A 17,942-nucleotide genomic window follows, 5' to 3' on the forward strand; every position below is an offset into this window, starting at 1 on the left:
GCAGACATTCGCGAGTGACATCGGGATGAAATCGTCATCACCTTGTTCTGGTGGCTCCGATGTCTGTGTACACGGCGTTCTAAGCTTTATGTAGATAGTGTAAATACAGCTTGCTTCCCGTCTTCACCTCATCACAAAAGTGCACGGTGGTGAACGCTACGTGCCTTCTCTGTGCATCCGTACGCAGCGTGGCCTTGTCCAACACGTGACCCGTAATGTTTTACACATAAAGAAGCCAGTTGAAGCCTACCTAAAGGGCCTGCAACGTGACGGCATAACCAGAGGGGAAGTCGTAATGAACCTCATGACGCATAGTTGTCTTAATTCCGGGCATGACATTTTCATGACTGGTGGCGTCTTCGACCATGACGTCAACGCAGGGCGTGCAGTGAAGCTGCAGCAGGGCAGAACCAAAACCCTGTGGGCGAAGAGAGACTACAACGGGTAGATAAAACTTACAATCGCCACGACCCGTGATCCCGTTACTAGCTTCGCTCGTCAGTAGCGTCTTGCATTAGAGTCTCATAATTTAGCGACACCGACCGGGTCGCGTAGATCCTCCTACAAATAGACGCAGTATCCGCCAGATTTAGCTGGCAGCATTACGGGTTTCATTAAAGCAAAGTATGTTCAGGCCCTGAGGGCTCACGCGTTGCGGAGCTGCAGCTTGGTAGATAAACGTGGAATACTTTAAAACAACCTATGTTTCTTAACGTCCACATTGACGTCCTCTAGGGAACGTAAGTGTGGACATTACATGCCTGAAAAACAGCCGCCGCGACATTGGGCAAGAAACATGTGATTCCTGAGCAAAAGTAGAACCCTTCGGGCAACCTATGCGCAAATACTGAGGTTGGACGTTCAATGAGACGCTCGAAAATATGTGTTTTCTTTTTCTTTATCGAAGCCGCCTTGAAACTCGTCCAGCAAGGTTTCGCTAGACGATTTTCGCTGTATTCGGCAATGTCTTGTTTATACCGATTAACTTTCCATGGTCACAACAGTGCGCAATGGCGAAAACGAGACAAGGTCATATCAAGCAACGCAAAGCAGGTTACTTTATGTATGACCCTGAGGAACTTACATTGAAGACCGGCACTAACGTTTTTGCGCGTAAAGCGCACCGAGGGAGAGAGTCACCGACGAGAAAATAGAACAAGAGCAGCACACCCGACCTTCGGCCGGTGGGGCTCGCTAGTCAGTAATGCCGTAACTGAGAAAGCGAGCTAACTCAAGACTGTTTCTGTTTAGTCAAGGTCAAACTCAAGGCCCCCTGACTTGAAATGGGTCGAACACGTTCTTGAATACTTGGAAGCCTTGAACTAGGAGCGGGATCTTATGCACCGCGGCTTATCCTAGGGTTTTAAACGATTCAGTGGCAACTCGGTATGGGTGAATATATCTTTAACTGGTGAAGCTTGCACAAGTGCACCATAGCGCCAAAAAAATTCTGCACCATAGCGAAGCTGCAGAATTTCTCTCTACGTCAGCACTGAAGGACACATCACCACGCATTTGTACAAGTTTGAAATTGTTCATTTACATGTTCCGTCGTCGCTTTGCACTGTGCTAGTAGTAGTCATCGTCATATCCACCGATCGTCGTGTTCCTCACGCCAAGCATTACCATGCTAGAATGCGCTTGACGAGAGCTGGGGCGCAGCGGCGGCGCGTATGTGCACGACGCATGCGCTGCGTTGCTACAGTCGCGTTGAGGTTCCCTGGAGCAGGTGTTGCGCCAGCTGTGGCGTTGTTAGTTGCCAGGCAACGCGAGGCGCGTATCGGTGTTATCGCCAGTTTTTTTTTTTTTTTTTTGCTAAATCCTCTGCGTTCACGAGCGCTCGGCATTTGTTGGTATTTTTAACGCGTTACGCATTACGCGTTAAGCGCCACACATTTTGGCTAGCTACAGTTCCGCTGTTAATACTTCTGCATCCGCAAGTCAACTAGAACATTCTAGGTACGTACACTAGTATTCCATGCCCAGGTTCCGTCAAAAGTAATTGGAACGAGGTCTCATAAAGTGTCAGGAATTTCTTTTTCCGGAAACTGCCTGGCTGCATTGGTGGGCGTTTAAGGGAGCCCTCATTAATACAGAAAGCTTCCTGTAAACCGGTAATGGCTGTTATAAAGCCAGTAAGCCATATTTTGTTATGTTCACAAATCCTTGTTCCAGTTACTTATAGCGGCACCTGTACAGTGGAAGGGAACTCTGTTGCCATGTTTACTTTTGCTACACAGTTTGTTTATTACTGCGAGTTTTTTACCGTGTTATAGGCCACGGGTCCTGTCAAGCCTTTATAAGTTTTATGCTTGGGCTCCAAACATGATCTAGATATAAGATAAAATTTTAACTGAAACTGAAAAAAATATTCAGCCGGATCTACGCGCTGCAAATAGAGAGCCGCAACAAAATTGTTTGGAGGACACTACACATACAGTGATTAGTTTCTACACTGCATCACGTGACGATCCCGAACACAGATAAAAAGAAGGGAGGTTTGCGTTAGGAAGGGCATGAAATCATGAACCCCCTACCAAGCAATCATGTATGCAATCGCGTCTTGCATTATCCCTGCAGGTCAGGAGTGCCGCCTGGTGCGATAGAAATAACATCATCGTGCGCTAGCCAGGCTAAGCCATACCGATGCAGCCGTACTAAAAAGGCTCCCTGGAGCAAAAACTGCCCTCACGCACCAAAAGAGCATTTGGCCACACTGGTGTAGTAACTGGTTAAAACCTCACAGTGATCCGAAGAGGCTTTCGTCCTGCAGTGGACATAAACAAGTTGATGAATGAATGAATGAATGAATGAATGAATGAACAGCCACACCCTATTCTACATGCAGTATAAACAGCTCATGGCTGGGTTCTTCACCTGCAATTGAAAGGCCCAAATTATAACTCGAATTTTTTGTCGTTTTTTGTAATGAGTTTTGTTTCACAGGCTGCATGGCGTCTCTCTCTTTTTTTCTGTAGTGTTGCTCATCGGGCCAGCACACGGGGTGCTAAGAATGGTGTCCTTGGTTCGCGCTTCGGCATGAGTGGAGGATTGCAGTGGAGGAATGCGCACCGGGAGCAGTTCCCCCTCTTCCAGAACACATTTCCAATTTTGTTTTCGAGACCTTTAGAGCGGAATAGCCAGCCACCTTTCGTGCTGAATAACGTTCACTGCCATTCATATGAACGTCATTTGATCCAGCTCTCGCCAGCGCCCACGACGGTTGCGGACGCCGGCAAAGGGCGGGGTCACACCCGTGGCTCTTGCATACCCACGTGATTTTAGGCGCAGTACAAATGCTTTCATGGAATATGGTTTGGCCCCAGCACGTCGGTGTGAGCTTTTTATTGCGTGAACAATAAATGCCACCTGTCGACATCGATGCACCATGGTGTGTGAACTGAGCGGACAGAAGGGCACAGGACTACATAGTGTAAAAAGCGCGTGGAGAGAGCTGCCTTCGCAACGCTGACGACGTCGTCGTGGTGACGTCAAGTCGAAGCGGCGCTCCCACTTGCCTCTGCGCGGGGGCCCATCTATTCGAGACTCAAGTTCGCGAGGAAGAGGAACGAGGTGCTCACGTCCTCCTAAATATCCACCCATGGGTGTTCAATCATTTTGTTTGTCCCCGAGCCAGTGCCGCTACAGTACCGTGGGAGGATCCGCCACACACAGGATCCCGGCGGAGCGTGCTTTGCGCATGCGTCGCCAACGGTTATGCAAGGACCTCTTCACAATACGGTGGATGAAGTGGAGGAAACAAATCAGCAGAGGGCAAAGTACAAGTACTGCAGGTCGTGTTTGAAGTTGTTTTTTTAGTAGGTCCCTATTTATTTTTGTCTTCTTTCTTGTTTTTTTTTTTATCACTGAGTGCGATGAACGTGGGGCTTAAACTGCACTTTAATTCTTACTACGTATACCCGCAGGTCGCAGCGTATATCCGTGGAATGTATAACCTGGTCGATATATACCGTCAGGCTGAGGCGTTAAGGCCACGCCCCAAAAGCCCTGAATGCAGCTCAGGGGTTATGCCCTTCAAATGCTCTTATAAATTTCGCTTAAGCCACTTGTAGATGCATTCTAGGGGGATTTATTTTCCTTTATCAGCCCTCAATTAACGGTTTCGATGACGTTTCGCACAATTGTGGCCCAAATTTAGGTAGGCAAGGGCAACTTGATTATAAAACAGGAAGAAAAGGGTATACTCATCTTCCTTTCGTGTGTTCTTCTAAACGTCGCACGTGTGCCTGTGGCCTATCCTTTCAGTCATGTTTGTAAACACTTGCAACCGCAGTCTGTCAAACGTTAAAGTTTAGAAAACAAAGCGGACGTTGAGAATAGAAAAATTTCCTCGCACTTCCCCGAGGGGGAGAGTGTGTAAGTGCGAATGCACGGTTGTTGATTGCGCGATTACGGTGGATATCGTGATCTTGGAGTGGAGAGGAGGCGCCCAACACCCGCAGTCACTGAGCGGAGAGAGGAGGAGGAGAGTAGCGCCCGCCGTTACGGCGAGGGCTACACGAGCGCCCTCACGCGTCGGAATGCGGAGCGCCCGCTACGCGAGCGAGAGCTCTCCCGCCCGAAGTGGAGAGGAGCCGCCCAACACCCGCAGTCACTGAGCGGAGAGAGGAGGAGGAGAGTAGCGCGCGCCCATCTCCTCCCGTTGCTAGGGAAGACTAGGAGGAAGACGAGTAGCGCGCGCACCCGCAGCTGTTGCTATGCGGACGGCGCCGGCAGACAATTCAGGCTCGCTTAAGAAGTGCATTCGCACTTAAAACAAAGGGAATACAACCAAAACTCATAAAGCAACGTATATACTCAGAAAACTGCAGCTCCATTACGTGGATGCGAACAGACAGTCACACAGGCTTTTTCCTGGTCCATTAGAGTTGAAACACAAAGGACTACACTTTTCTGGCCATTCTTTACGTCGTTTCCCTCAGTCATGCTGACAAGCGCGCCCACTGTCATTAGTTTGGGGGAAAAGGTTATAACGTAAGAAAACAAGCAACGCTGTGGCGTTTAAATAGAGCGCGCATAGGCGTGGCTGGACAGTCCGAAAAGCTAGCACTTGTCCATTCTGAGAGACAAAAGCGCAGTGAGAAAAACCCATCCCATGTCGTTTGTCTGAGCAGACAGATAGCGATGTTACACTGCTATGTTACATATTCTTTCCCTGTTTTCTTTTCTGTTGCCGGGTCGACGTTGTGAGCCTTTTGACTCTTGCGGAAACACCAGAAACCGCGGCCTGCCACCAAAACAAAGGAGCAGTTAAGAAGCTGACAAGGCTTCGCGGTGTAAGCACTCGACACACAACTTCGTAAAGCTGTGAACCGGCTCCCGGTCGCAGTTGTATATAAACTTCCACGTAAGCCGGGGCGGGCTTAAGCTTGGGTGTTTCTACATTATTCCTTGATCATGATCTTTCATGTTGGGTTTTTCAAACAATTAAAAAGTGAACGCTCTAATAATACAATAACATGTTTTTTGAAGATAAGCTTTGGGGCGTATGTATGTATGTATGTATGTATGTATGTATGTATGTATGTATTAAGTATGTATGTACGTATGTATGTATGTGTGTATGTATGTATGTATGTATGTATGTACGTATGTATGTATGTATGTATGTATGTATGTATGTATGTATGTATGTATGTATGTATGTATGTATGTATGTATGTATGTATGCATGCATGTATGTATTCACGTATGTACAGTGTGTTGCGACGGTAATTGGAACACTTTAAAAAATTTTCCTGAGCGAACCGCCGCTCTGTTCGCGCTCGAACTTCACTCGAAGGTCGCATTTTGTGGTTTATTTTGTTTGACACCGGGAACAACGACGGCACTTACCTGTTTATCCTGAAAATAAATAAAAACGATTTTCGCCTATGGGAAAATGGCGGCGATTTGGACGTGTGAGCCTAAAAACCGGGTTTTCTGATCGTCTGTTAGCACATTTCTAGGTGCATTTTCTGATCGTCTGCTGCACCATTTGCTCCGTACGTGAATCCCAAACATGCGTTTCACTCTGCAGGTGGTTCCGTCGTTCTAACATCAACTTGCGCTGACTCGCACGTCCAAATCAGCTGCCATTTTCTCGTAGGTGAAAATCGTTTTTATTTATTTTCAGAATACATAGGTACGTACCGTCGTTGCTCCCGGTATCAAACAAAATAGACCACAAATTGCGACCTTCGTGGCAAGTTTGAGCGCGAACAGACGGCGGTTCTCTCAGGAGAAAAATTTTTAAGGTTTCAAATTATCGTCGCAACACCCTGTATCTATGCATGTATGTACGCACGTACTTATATTCGCATGCATGGACGCATGTATATTAGTATGTATGTATGTGTGTATGTATGTGTGCATGTACGCATGCATTCATGTGTGTATGTGTGTGTGTATGTGTGTATGCGTGTATGTATGTATGCACGCATGCATGCATGTGTGTGTATGTACGCACGTACGTACATGGGCATGCTTGCATGTATGTATGTATGTATGTATGTATGTATGTATGTATGTATGTATGTATGTATGTATGTATGTATGTATGTATGTATGTATGTATGTATGTGTGTGTGTGTATGTGTGTGTATGTGTGTATGTATGTATGTATGTATGTATGTATGTATGTATGTATGTATGTATGTATGTATGTATGTATGTATGTATGGATGGATATGCGTGCGCGCCTGTGTGTGTGCGAGTATACAAGGTAAATACTTTTCATCCGGCAGACAAATGTTGCGTTGTCTTGCAAACGGGTTTTACGGCCATCGAACATTACCTGCAATAAACTCCGCCGCTTACACATCATTATATAATGAAGCAAAAAGGCATTAAATTCGTAATTAGTGGGTTTAGGCAGCAAAATGGGTAACATTAAAACTAACACACTTCAGAAAAATTCCGCATCTTCTCTGCGTTGGAGATATGCCTGCACAAAGTTGGCCCTGGAATACATTGGTGTTCCATGCCGTATTACACTACTGACTGGATGCACATGGAACTTTATAGTGTTTCAGGGACGACTGTAGGGTCTCACGCCTATAACCACATGCAGTAACGCAGAGATAGACGTGCACGTAGTGAGTCTTAGTCCGAAATAACGTTAAGGTTTATGCTTTCTCAAAAGAATGAGTACAGGCTATGAATCTTCCTAAATTAGGTTGAGAGATGCGCGGCAGCTGAAAGTGCGTCCTTCCGACCTCCGCTGAAAGTGCGTCCAATCGATCGTCAAACCTTCAAAAACCTAAATCGCGAACAAAGAAGGAACCCATGTGACGATTTTTCTCGCACTAAGTAAACGCATCTACGAACTATGTAAGTGTATACCGATACGTGGTTTATGAGATAGAACTATAACTATTGTTCTCCGCCTTTATCATCGATGCGCGCATTGTCTTGTGTAGAACCGTTCGTTTTTTGCGATTTTCAGGTAACCCTTTTGACACAATGGAAGCCCGCTTTCACGCATGCGCAGTCTGTCCAGATATCTTATCAGAGCTTTTCGGTTGACCAACCAGTCTATGAGGAAACGCATTAGTTTTTTGCCAGAACCACCAATGGTCCCACTAAGAAAGTTTTCGCTTTAATACGTCTATTTTTCTGTCCTTTAGGTTATATCCCTAGTTATTGTTTTGCTGCGTTCATTTTCTTTGTCCTGCAACTCTGAGCAGCCTGAGTTTCGACAACGCCAATCTTTTTCAAACCGCGAAGCTTTTACGTAACTCGGTATGAGGTGTTCGCTAGCCCCGTTCGTGTAATTCCTCCGAAAAAGCGGGAACCTTGTCAGTCGGCGGGCTAAATCCTTTACTAAGCCCCTTCTTAGCTGTTTCTAGCACAAAACGAGAACACGGAAAGGAATGCGGAGGTATTTATTTGGTGCTTACCGATGAAATTTCGTCGCTAATTGACCGAGTAGGACCGACCATTTCTTGCACGCACGAGAAACGCATTCTTTGCGGGCCTTTTTTTTTTTTTTACCTCAACTAAAACACAGAAGGAAGAATCTGGCCCACAGCCCGTGCAAGAATTTGGAATTTGGCGGTAAACGCTCAATTCCGGGCTCTTACGCAGCGATTATTTTGTTGCGCATATTCCGGCGCCAAAGGAGACGCAAAGTTGTGCCCATTATTTTGCATAATCATGTGGCCGCGAAGCTTAGCTTTCCTGGAAATTGACTTCGCGCACGCCAGCATTGCTGGCTTTTGTTGTTGTTGTTCTACCGCCAGAACGGTTGCGGCTTTTACGCGGAGGTTATCTCGGAGCGCGGGAACGGGACGGGACGTTAATAGCCCTAACCGCCGCAGTTTTTTTTCCGCTTGCGCACACTCTCACGACCGGAGGGACGGGCTGCAAGCAACCGTGCACGACGGCAAAGCGAAACGCGCTCCGTGGGATCGCCGCCAATTACCTGCCTCCATAACCAGGTTCCCTGGAACCCATTATACAGTTCCTCGAAGTGCCATCAACATCTTCTGTTCGAATGCCTGAATGGTTAGCTGAACAGTCGTTAACGCCTTGTCACATGCCCTTGCGCACTTCTGCACTACGAATATAGCGCGCCATTATTCGTATAATAATACGTGGAACAACTAGTCAGCTGTAACTGGTGAAACCTCTTTGATGAACTAATTGTCCTAATGCGCGATCGGTGGGTTTGGGCCCTCCTTCAGGAACTCGTGAATCCGCCTACTTCATCTGCTCCGACTACTCAGAGTAGCCGTAATCCTCGAGTCCATTGTTCAATTTGCAGATTCCTCCCGGGAACTCACAGAGTAGCTCAACATGATCTTCTACCGATCTTACCCTCGCCGCCCGGTTCTTTCTCCCTATTATCTCTGGATGTCCTTCACGTGGTATCTTAGTCGTAGGGGTCGGCGTATCTAATAAACTTCTTTGAAACCTATATCCCAAAGAGAGAGAGAGAGAGAGAGAGAGAGAGAGAGAGAGAGAGAGAGAGAGAGAGAGAGAGAGAGAGAGAGAGAGAGAGAGAGAGAGGCCTGTTTAATAGAAGAAAGCAGAGAGGTATGCTGGCATTTATTCACCTACATGCTACTTTGCAGGGACGGGGAGAAGAGAATAAAGAGCCTAAAGGAAGCAGGGAGAAAGAGAGGGGGACAAAGAAAGAGGTAAAAAATAGGGTAACATGGAGAGTTCCGTGAGTTACGTAGAATTCCAGGTGGCCTCACAGGACGAGAATATGCAGTCCTAGACTGCCTCTTCGATAACGATGTCCTGTAAATAATCGAAAACTGGAGCTAACACTTTTCGCTTGGATGATCAAGGTGACCAGGGTTCAAGAAGAGCTTTCAATGATATGTCCTATCGGCCCTAATTATTTTCTTCCGCGATATATTGAAGTCGACCTGCTTACCACACTCCGGAGACACTCCAAGATAACTTCCATACGTAGATAATACTTATACATTATGCTTAACTTCGCTTACAATGTGCACTGGCAGATTACTAAAACGCGTTGTTCAGTGGAATATAGCACAAAACTCCCCGCTGTTAGCCCAAAGACGGCATATAAGCTACGTATGGTCATGCACAAGACCCAACTGCATGTCGTACATGGCATCTTTCAACACGCAGCCTTATTAAATTCAGGGAAATTTTCTCATTGACCTCCCAAAAGGCGTTCGACGCAGTTAGAAACCCACCTTCACCAACCCGATCACAACAACTTGGGATCGACCTTCGTACGCACATTCTTAAAGGAGTGCACGGCCATATACGCCATCTCCGATGTCACCCTCGTGCTTTTCATCTGACCTTTGGAATAAGCAAAGACCGATTCGTTCTATTCTCTCCCACCCTATGCAACCAGAAAGGGGCACTGACACAAAAATTTTGCATCTTGTTTTTTTTTTTTGTTGCGATAAGTACCTAGTGACCTACTTATAACCTGTAGAAACCTCATTTGCTTCAGCGTGCGACGGTTGTTTAATTAGAGGCATTTTCAATGCGACCAGTCGCAGTTTCGGTTTCAGCGAGTGCCGCGAAACGATGGATTTTGTGGATTTTGTGTGAACAAAGCTGACCACGTGACCGTCGGAGGGATATCACAGAGCAGAGCCGCCGTAGCACTGTCGAATCCACATCGACGGCAGTTTCTGCGAATGCCCCCACGTACTGATCTCGGGAGGCGCTTAATTAAAAAGCGACCGTGGATGTGACGCAGGCGCTGCGAGTGCAAATGCTACCGCGGCTAAAGAACGACGCGCGACGCTCGAGACGGTGGGTGGCAAGACGCGCGCTGGGAGCAGCCGGCCGGTCTGCCTACAGGTCCGCCTACAGATGTGTTCGGCTTAGCACAGCGGCGGATATTCGAGTGCCGCTCTCGTAAGCGGTGCAGATGACAATTTTTAATGCAACCCGCCATCGCATCATTAACTCCTTTCTCATGTAAGCCACCATGGTCGGGACTTGGGGACAATTTCGTGCAGCGGTAACGAGCTACCTGCGCCGGCCTGGGCCACTTCGCGGCCGTGGCCGCCGCCTGCACAGCGACCGTGCGGCTAGCTCAGTGGGCTTTTCGTGCCTCCGGCGCGTTTTCGCATCCAATGGTAATAAACAGTAATAGAAACAGATTGCCTGGAATCGCTGTAGAACTTTGGTCGCGGCCAGCTGCCCGATTAGCTGACGAAATCACGGCGCCTCCGCCGCCAACGATCGGGCCGTTCGTTCTCGAGAGCAGAAGCTCCGCCCTCCGGCCCTCCGATTGGAGCGGCGAGCCGGGCGAGCCGGCGAAAAACGCCGGCAGTGCGGAAGCGGCAAACACAAACTCGTGACGTGTTTGCACGTTGTTTATTTACACAATATCCTCGGGATGTCGATTGCGCGTGGTCCTCTGCTGGCTGCTCGGTTGAGTTTCGCACACTTTAAAATTGATTTTAAATATGTTCTCGGCTGTATTCGCCGCTGATATTTTGCAGATGATGTATATGTGTTTCCACCAATCTATCTCCGAAGTTATCTCGCCTTCAAAATTTTGTGTCAGTGCCCCTTGAAGTTAACCGAGCTACCTGTACCCCCTTCAAATACCTTGCAGCGCTACGCTTATCTGTGCGCTGAGGACGTCACCAGGTGCTGAGGACTAGGTGCAGCAGTCGAGGTTATAATAAGAAAGCCTCACGGGGGGAATACACGAATACAGCACGTTATGAACCTTGGGCTTACTATATCACCGACTAAATCGGACTTGATCGGAGTGAGCAACCACTAGCGTGAGGACGCCTTCAGGGAAGAGGTTGTCTGTCGAATTCCCCTCACGCGTGAGGCCTTTTACGCGATACAAACGGAAAGGTGCAAGTCGGCCCTTTCGCATAGCACTACCAAGTGTGAGGATGCTAGCTTGTACCGCAAGACACAGAAGTGTTTATCGACCAATTTACGGCAAATCCCCAAAGTAGAGCAAGTTTCATAAAGTACGTATCTCGGACGGACCACGAGGAATTTTTCTTCTTCAACTGCGAAGTTTTTGAGAACACTGAAAACTTTCCTTTGCAGCCGTACGTCCGCGTTTCAGGTGGACATGTTTCCATACCATCGATCGGGAAAGCACAAAAAAATAAAAAAAGGTTTCTCATATCACCAGGATGCTGGATGCGTGTATAAGCAAGTCCCCCGCTCGTTCAAAGCTCTTATCTGGTAATTTTTTTTCTTGGCGTGTTGTTTTATGCCTTGATTTTTTTTTACTAAAATCATGCGCAGTTGGTTGATTGCATAGATTGATTGATTGGGGGGGTTTAACGCGCCGACGCAACGTAGGCGATGAGGCGCGCCGTAGTGGAGGACTCCGGATTAATTTTGACCACCTGGGGGTCTTTAACGTGCGCCGAAATCTCGTACACACGGGCGTTTTTGCTTTTCGCCTCCATCAGAAAAGCGGCCGCCACGGCCGGGAATCGAACCCGCGACCTCGTGCTCAGCAGCGCAACGCCTTAGCCATTGAGCCACCGCGGCCGGTTGATTGCATAGATAGACCGACTTTGTGAACGAATTCCTAATTTACAGACCGCGCTCATGTGGTGCCTCTCCCTTGTGGTCTTGTTTATGGCGCGGCGCTTAAACAATGACTAATGTTTATCAAAACTGCTTTCGTAATCCACCCTGGAATGTCAGTTTTTTCCCGGGAATCTTACCGCGGCGAACGTGCACCCTTTGTAAAAATTTTCTAGGCCTTTGCTGCTGGGCCTTCTGTACCACAAAGGATTCGAAGAATAAGCTTTACTTTTAAATGTGGCAAAATTCCTTAATGACAGTAAGAAAGAAAAGTGTTCGCTCCAGCTTTCCGGCATAAAACGCTTCAGCCTCGCTTGGGACGTAAGCTTGCAATCGCGCCACCTGCTTTTTTCCTAATAATAAACGTTTCATCTCTCTCTCTCTCTCTCTCTTGCACTTTGAATTTTTTTGCGTCCTGTGCACTTTGGGCTTAGCCTATAAAATTTTGACAAAGACTGCACGTAAGTCTGGCTTAACATTTCAAACTTTCACATTTTTCGATCGTTATTTGGTATTCGTTTATGTTCTGCCCTATTCGAACCTGGGCATATTGGAAAAGTTTTCCATCTTTGCATTCACATTACTGAGGGTTTCAACGACGACGCAATTAATGTGCAAACGCTCGACGAGGAATACTTCGATCTACTGTGGTGGTCAGGGATAGCGTGTTTTGCTATCGGAGCGTCCTTCGGCCGACAAGAGGAAGTTGGAGACTGGCAGACAGGCCCATTCGTTCATCGACCTATACTAGATAAATGGACTTGGACGTTGCATAATAAACCATTAGTTTATGCCCTAGCTATCTGTGCGTGAATGGACAACGACCATAAGGAAAAACAAAACAAATGGGCCCGTTTCTGGCATATATATATATATATATATATATATATATATATATATATATATATATATATATATATATATATATATATATATATATATAGTAATACCTCGTTAACTCGAAGTAGCAAAAACCAGGAAATATATCGAGACAAGCACAGTTACGCGAATTGCTATGAAATATCAAGTTATATATATATATATATATATATATATATATATATCCTCTTCACCCCAAGTAGTCCGAGTGGCGCTGGCTACCACCCTCAAGTGCAGGAAACAAAAAATACCTTAACATAAATACCCTAGAAAGTGGTGGGGAAACAGCCCCCCCGGTAGCGTAGTGGTTATCGCACCAGACCGGTATTCTGGAGGTCGTGGGTTCGGATCCCACCCGACGGGCATTTTTTCACCACTTTCTTTCTGACTCAAAAAATTCTTCATCTGTTTCTATGACCCACCACAACCTCCCCTTTGCTTTCCGAGGTTTTCTTGACTGCCAATCCTTATTTTCTTTCTTATTTCACCGAGCCCCTCATTTCCCATGTCTGATTCGCTATATTTATAATATATATATATATATATATATAAATATATATATATATATATATATATATATATATATATATATATATATATATATATATATATATATATATATATACAGAAAGAAATGCTGGCAGTCTACAACGCCAGCATTTCTTTCTGTATTTCCTAACGAGCCCCTCACTTCCAAAACCTATATATATATATATATATATATATTAGGGTGTCGAACCCGAACCGTAACTGAACCGAAAAAAGAAATAACGGTTACCGGTTCACAACGAAACGGTTCCACCAGACGGTGTTGATAATGTCTGGTCAACGTTATTCGCGGCTTTTCCCTTTCACGCACCATCAACTTCGTAACTTATCACGCATCTTCCTTTGAATATCAGCACAACTATATCGACGCTCTCTTCGTGGTTACGGGAAACGCATGTGTACCGACATATGCTACGCGGCTGGTATCGCGAGCAGAGTGCAAGGCAGAGCTAACAAAATTTCACCCTCTCGTCATCCCGCAAGCGATGTGAGATATTGACTTTTCCCTTTCTTCGCTGCGACTGTTTAGAGACAATCGGACTGCAGGTTTGCTGCACTGCGCAACGGCGAAGGCCAACACCTGAAACGTGGATGTTCGTTGCATTTCTGAAATTGGCTAAAAACGGTGGCTCACCTGGAGAGTTTAAATGCTCGACAAGTGCTCCCCTCAGGAGCTGTTCGGTGGCTGAGCCGCTGCCTGGCGATTCGTCGATGCGGGTTGGATCACCGCACCCAGCTGCCGTTTTTCTGACGTATCCAAAACACGAAAACGTCCATCTGTCGAGTTCCCGACGTACGCTACAGATCCCCAGGTGGTCTAAGCTGCTCTGTCGACCTGCAGTATACGGTATGCCTGTCAGCAGAGCAGTAACTTGGGAGCATCAAACGCGCCAATATTTTTTTTAGAAATAAGTTTCCAGGGGAAAACATGAAAAGAAAAGGCCCACCACGTGGTTTTAAATTACTCCGCGCCGAGTTAACACACGAATAATTTCTCCTCTTGTTGGCTGACTTCAGCCGTTGTGTAAGCAAAACACCAAAGGTAGATTCTCTCTGGACAGCTTTTCCTTTGCCCAACGTTTAACATATATCCAAACGTGTCATCATGGAGAAGGCAGTGAGCACCGTGGCTCCTGGTGTAACAATCACTTTTATAGAAGATAGTCTTTCTTGGGCTACTTAAACGCGAAAATTTTTGTCTGTATGTCTGTATGTCTATAGATTTAGCCGTTCGGCTAAAAGTTAAGAGAACTCTTTAATGAAACGAATATATACGCAAAACATTTCCAGACTACTAAATGTGGTAGCATACTTCATACCTGTCAGCGTTGTTCACCAAAAAGCAAACATTAGCGATATTTGAGGCAAAATAATAATACGTAACTGATATTTGAAGTGTTCTTTTAATTACAAATATTAGGCGCACGCGTAATTTTTTACGAAATCATACTAAAAACAACGCGTTAAAACAATATTTTAACCCCAAAATACAAAAAAGGCTCGCGCTTGAGCCTAGTGGTCGTGACTCGCAACCACAACAAAAGGTCCCAACTGCAGATTGCCCGGAAGCAGTGCGAACGCGGCAAATTTGAATTGAATTCAGCAGATCATCCTTGGGTTCATTACGGGAGTACTGCAACAGGACGGGGACAGCGGCAGAGGTAGGCGCGAGAGAGAGAGGCAGTTACGCGGCAGGAACGGCAGGATATCGTCTTTGGGCGAAATTAGTGGTGAAGCAAGCAGTTACGCGGACAATTTTTCGGGACACGTAGAGCGGGCAACTCAAAATTTTTTAACAAATCCAAATAATGATAATAGATATAGCACAGAAAACTGTTAGCATACGGCACACACTCTCTCTTTTTTCAAGAAACCGAGTTCCGCTATTTGCATGCGCTGCGTATTTCGTCTTGGATAAAAAAGGGCCCTAAACAAGTAGACTACACCTGCACAAAGCAGGCCGGTTCCGCACTATTGCATTTGCCCAGCGCTCATACTTTGCGATTTTTCTGCTGTTGAGTATCCTTCAGGGTTGTTTTGTTTTCGGAAATGCACTTCAATTAACTCAGCTGAGCTCGCGTAACTTGACTGCACTTGAGTTGCCCGCACTTCGGCTTAATTCGCTACTCTGCAACTGCTGCTGCTACTGGTTCAGGAGGGGGAGCAGTGTTGTCGACAAATCAAGAGCGCCTTCGCAATAGAGTTCCCTCTCTTGCTTCATGCGCCCAATCACCTTTTCAATTTGTAATGGCATACCCCGTTATAAGATTCCGCAACGTAGCGGACGGAACGAGGGCGGTGGTCAGGCGGAACACAGACGTATTCATGGTGACGCACACATCCATAATAGCTATCTGAAAATGCATTACAGTGGTCATAGCAGTAATGAGTGACTGAACATTACTTAAAGCATACTTTTAACAAACTGTTTGCTCACATTCTCCAGGTGACTTCTAACGAATTATCCTAGGTGGAAAAAATACGTGGCTGCGGTACATTTTCTTTTCTTATGCTACAAGGGATGAAAAAAAAGTACACCACTGGTATTTAAACAAGTCCTCTGCTAATGCACGGATGTGACACGCCGGTACGCAGGCCTATAGCTCTAGGGGTTTAACGTTCAAGGTGATGAGTGATTGCAGCAAGAGGAGTCCGATTTCAACAACACCAAAAATAGGAAGCGAGAGAAAGTATATCCCGAATACTGTCAGGACCCTTCGCGGTTACTTTAAGTGGTCCCAAGGACAACATAAGGGGTGGGCGTTAAAGTAGCTCGTAAGTCGTCCCAATATCGGTTTTCCTTAACATATAGCCTAATTACGTCCTGTTGTATTTAAACTTGAACAAACTTTACAGGCAAAAAGCAGTATTTTTATTGCACCAGTATTTTATTTATTTTTACAGCCGCTTCAAACTGCAAAGCATTCTTCCGCACTTCGCTGAAAATTTAACTCTCTGAACCGGTTCACGAACCGGTTCAAGCTTGCGAACTGGTTCGAGTTCTGGTTGTGATTTAGTTGAAGCGGAACTGAACCGGAACGAAATGAATTCACCCGAACCCGAACCGTAACCGAGCCGGTATTTTTCTCAGTTCGACAAACTGATATATATATATATATATATATATATATATATATCGTAATACCTCTTTAACTCGAAGTAGCAAAAACCAGGAAATATTTCGAGACAACCAAAGTTACGCGAACAGAAATATCGAGTTCTTTGAAACAAAAAGCGCTACTACTTACCAGCTCGTCAACAGCAGCTTCCAATATTGCTTTTCATAAAGGTTTGAAAGAGAAAAAAACGTACAAGAGACGTTCACCTGCTGGGTTTTGGGGCACTGCAATTTTACTTAGCAGAAAAGAATTCCGTAATGCTGGTCCGCTTTGCGGCCGCTGTCGGGACGAGTAAGGAGTCATCAACCTGCTTGACGCATCGCATGAGCCGTCCTTCCCCGCCGCTGTACTCAACGTTATTTCGCATCAAGCGCAGCAAGTTCCTCGTTTCGGTAGATGTCGGCACCTCTGGAGGAGGTTCGTCGTCCCGCCCCTGTCTTCGCCGTCCTCTCCTTTTGTGGCCATTTCAACGACAGTAACTTCGACGTCCGTAAGTTCTCCTGTCACAGGCACATCCTGCTGTGCCTCTGCGAATTTCTCTACCGTCACATGACGTGCCACAGTGTTTCTTGACGAAGTTGATATCCCTCTAGGCTCAGACTTCCAGTTTGGGGAAAACATCGGATTTGTGGTAGGCGCGACTAAATGTGAAAAAATTGAGGGGCGTCTGCGTGGCAGCATCGCGCGAATCTTGCAAAATGGTCCGCTTGCGGCGAAACTTTCGTTCCACCCTCAGTCAAGATTGCGAGATATCCGGAGTTTGGCCCAAAAATACTACGAAATAAGTGGCAGCAAATATATGGCACGTATAGGAAACGGTTCTGTGCCGTTCTGTATGTATCTATATACATATATATATATATATATATATATATATATATATATATATATATATATATATATATATATATATATATATATATATATATATATATATATATATCACTGGGGGCCTATATGCACTGCACACTCAATGGCCACCGCGTGGAAAATGCGCCGATGCGGCCCCAATTTTAACTATATCGGCCAGCTGTCCAGCACACGCGATAGAATTCGTGAGATGGCCAGAACCTTTTTTTATTTTGGAATTGGAAAGTCTGGGCATTACTCCAGCAATAGTGAGCGCAACATTGGTAATCTTATCATTTTACATTACAGCGATGACGCTCATGGTTTGGGTTCAGTTCCGTGTTGACAACTGTTACATATCAGAAACGTTACAGAAGATGGTACCATCCGCGACACATTGCAGACGATCGCAGAATGCGCATTTCCATTTAAACGCAGCTGCGGGGGATTTTAATGAAAGGTTAGATTGACTGCCGAACATAGCTAAGCAGTGTCTCACATTTGCGTTGCGGCGCCCGTCTGAAT

At 46.0% G+C, this 17,942-nt stretch overlaps 1 long non-coding RNA gene across 1 annotated transcript in view; it reads right to left on the reverse strand.

The window, feature by feature from the left end:
• Positions 1–14,090: 14,090 nt before the first annotated feature.
• Positions 14,091–17,942, reverse strand: part of LOC144174960 (uncharacterized) — a 95,448-nt gene continuing 91,596 nt past the window's right edge. The window contains exon 3 of the long non-coding RNA XR_013323564.1: positions 14,091–14,284. This is a non-coding gene — a long non-coding RNA (uncharacterized LOC144174960). The remainder of the gene's footprint in view (positions 14,285–17,942) is intronic.

Source organism: Haemaphysalis longicornis, unplaced genomic scaffold (genome assembly GCF_048455015.1).
Source record: "Haemaphysalis longicornis isolate Haplotype H1 unplaced genomic scaffold, Haemaphysalis longicornis Haplotype H1 scaffold_3, whole genome shotgun sequence".
Taxonomy (NCBI): Eukaryota; Metazoa; Arthropoda; class Arachnida; order Ixodida; family Ixodidae; genus Haemaphysalis; species Haemaphysalis longicornis.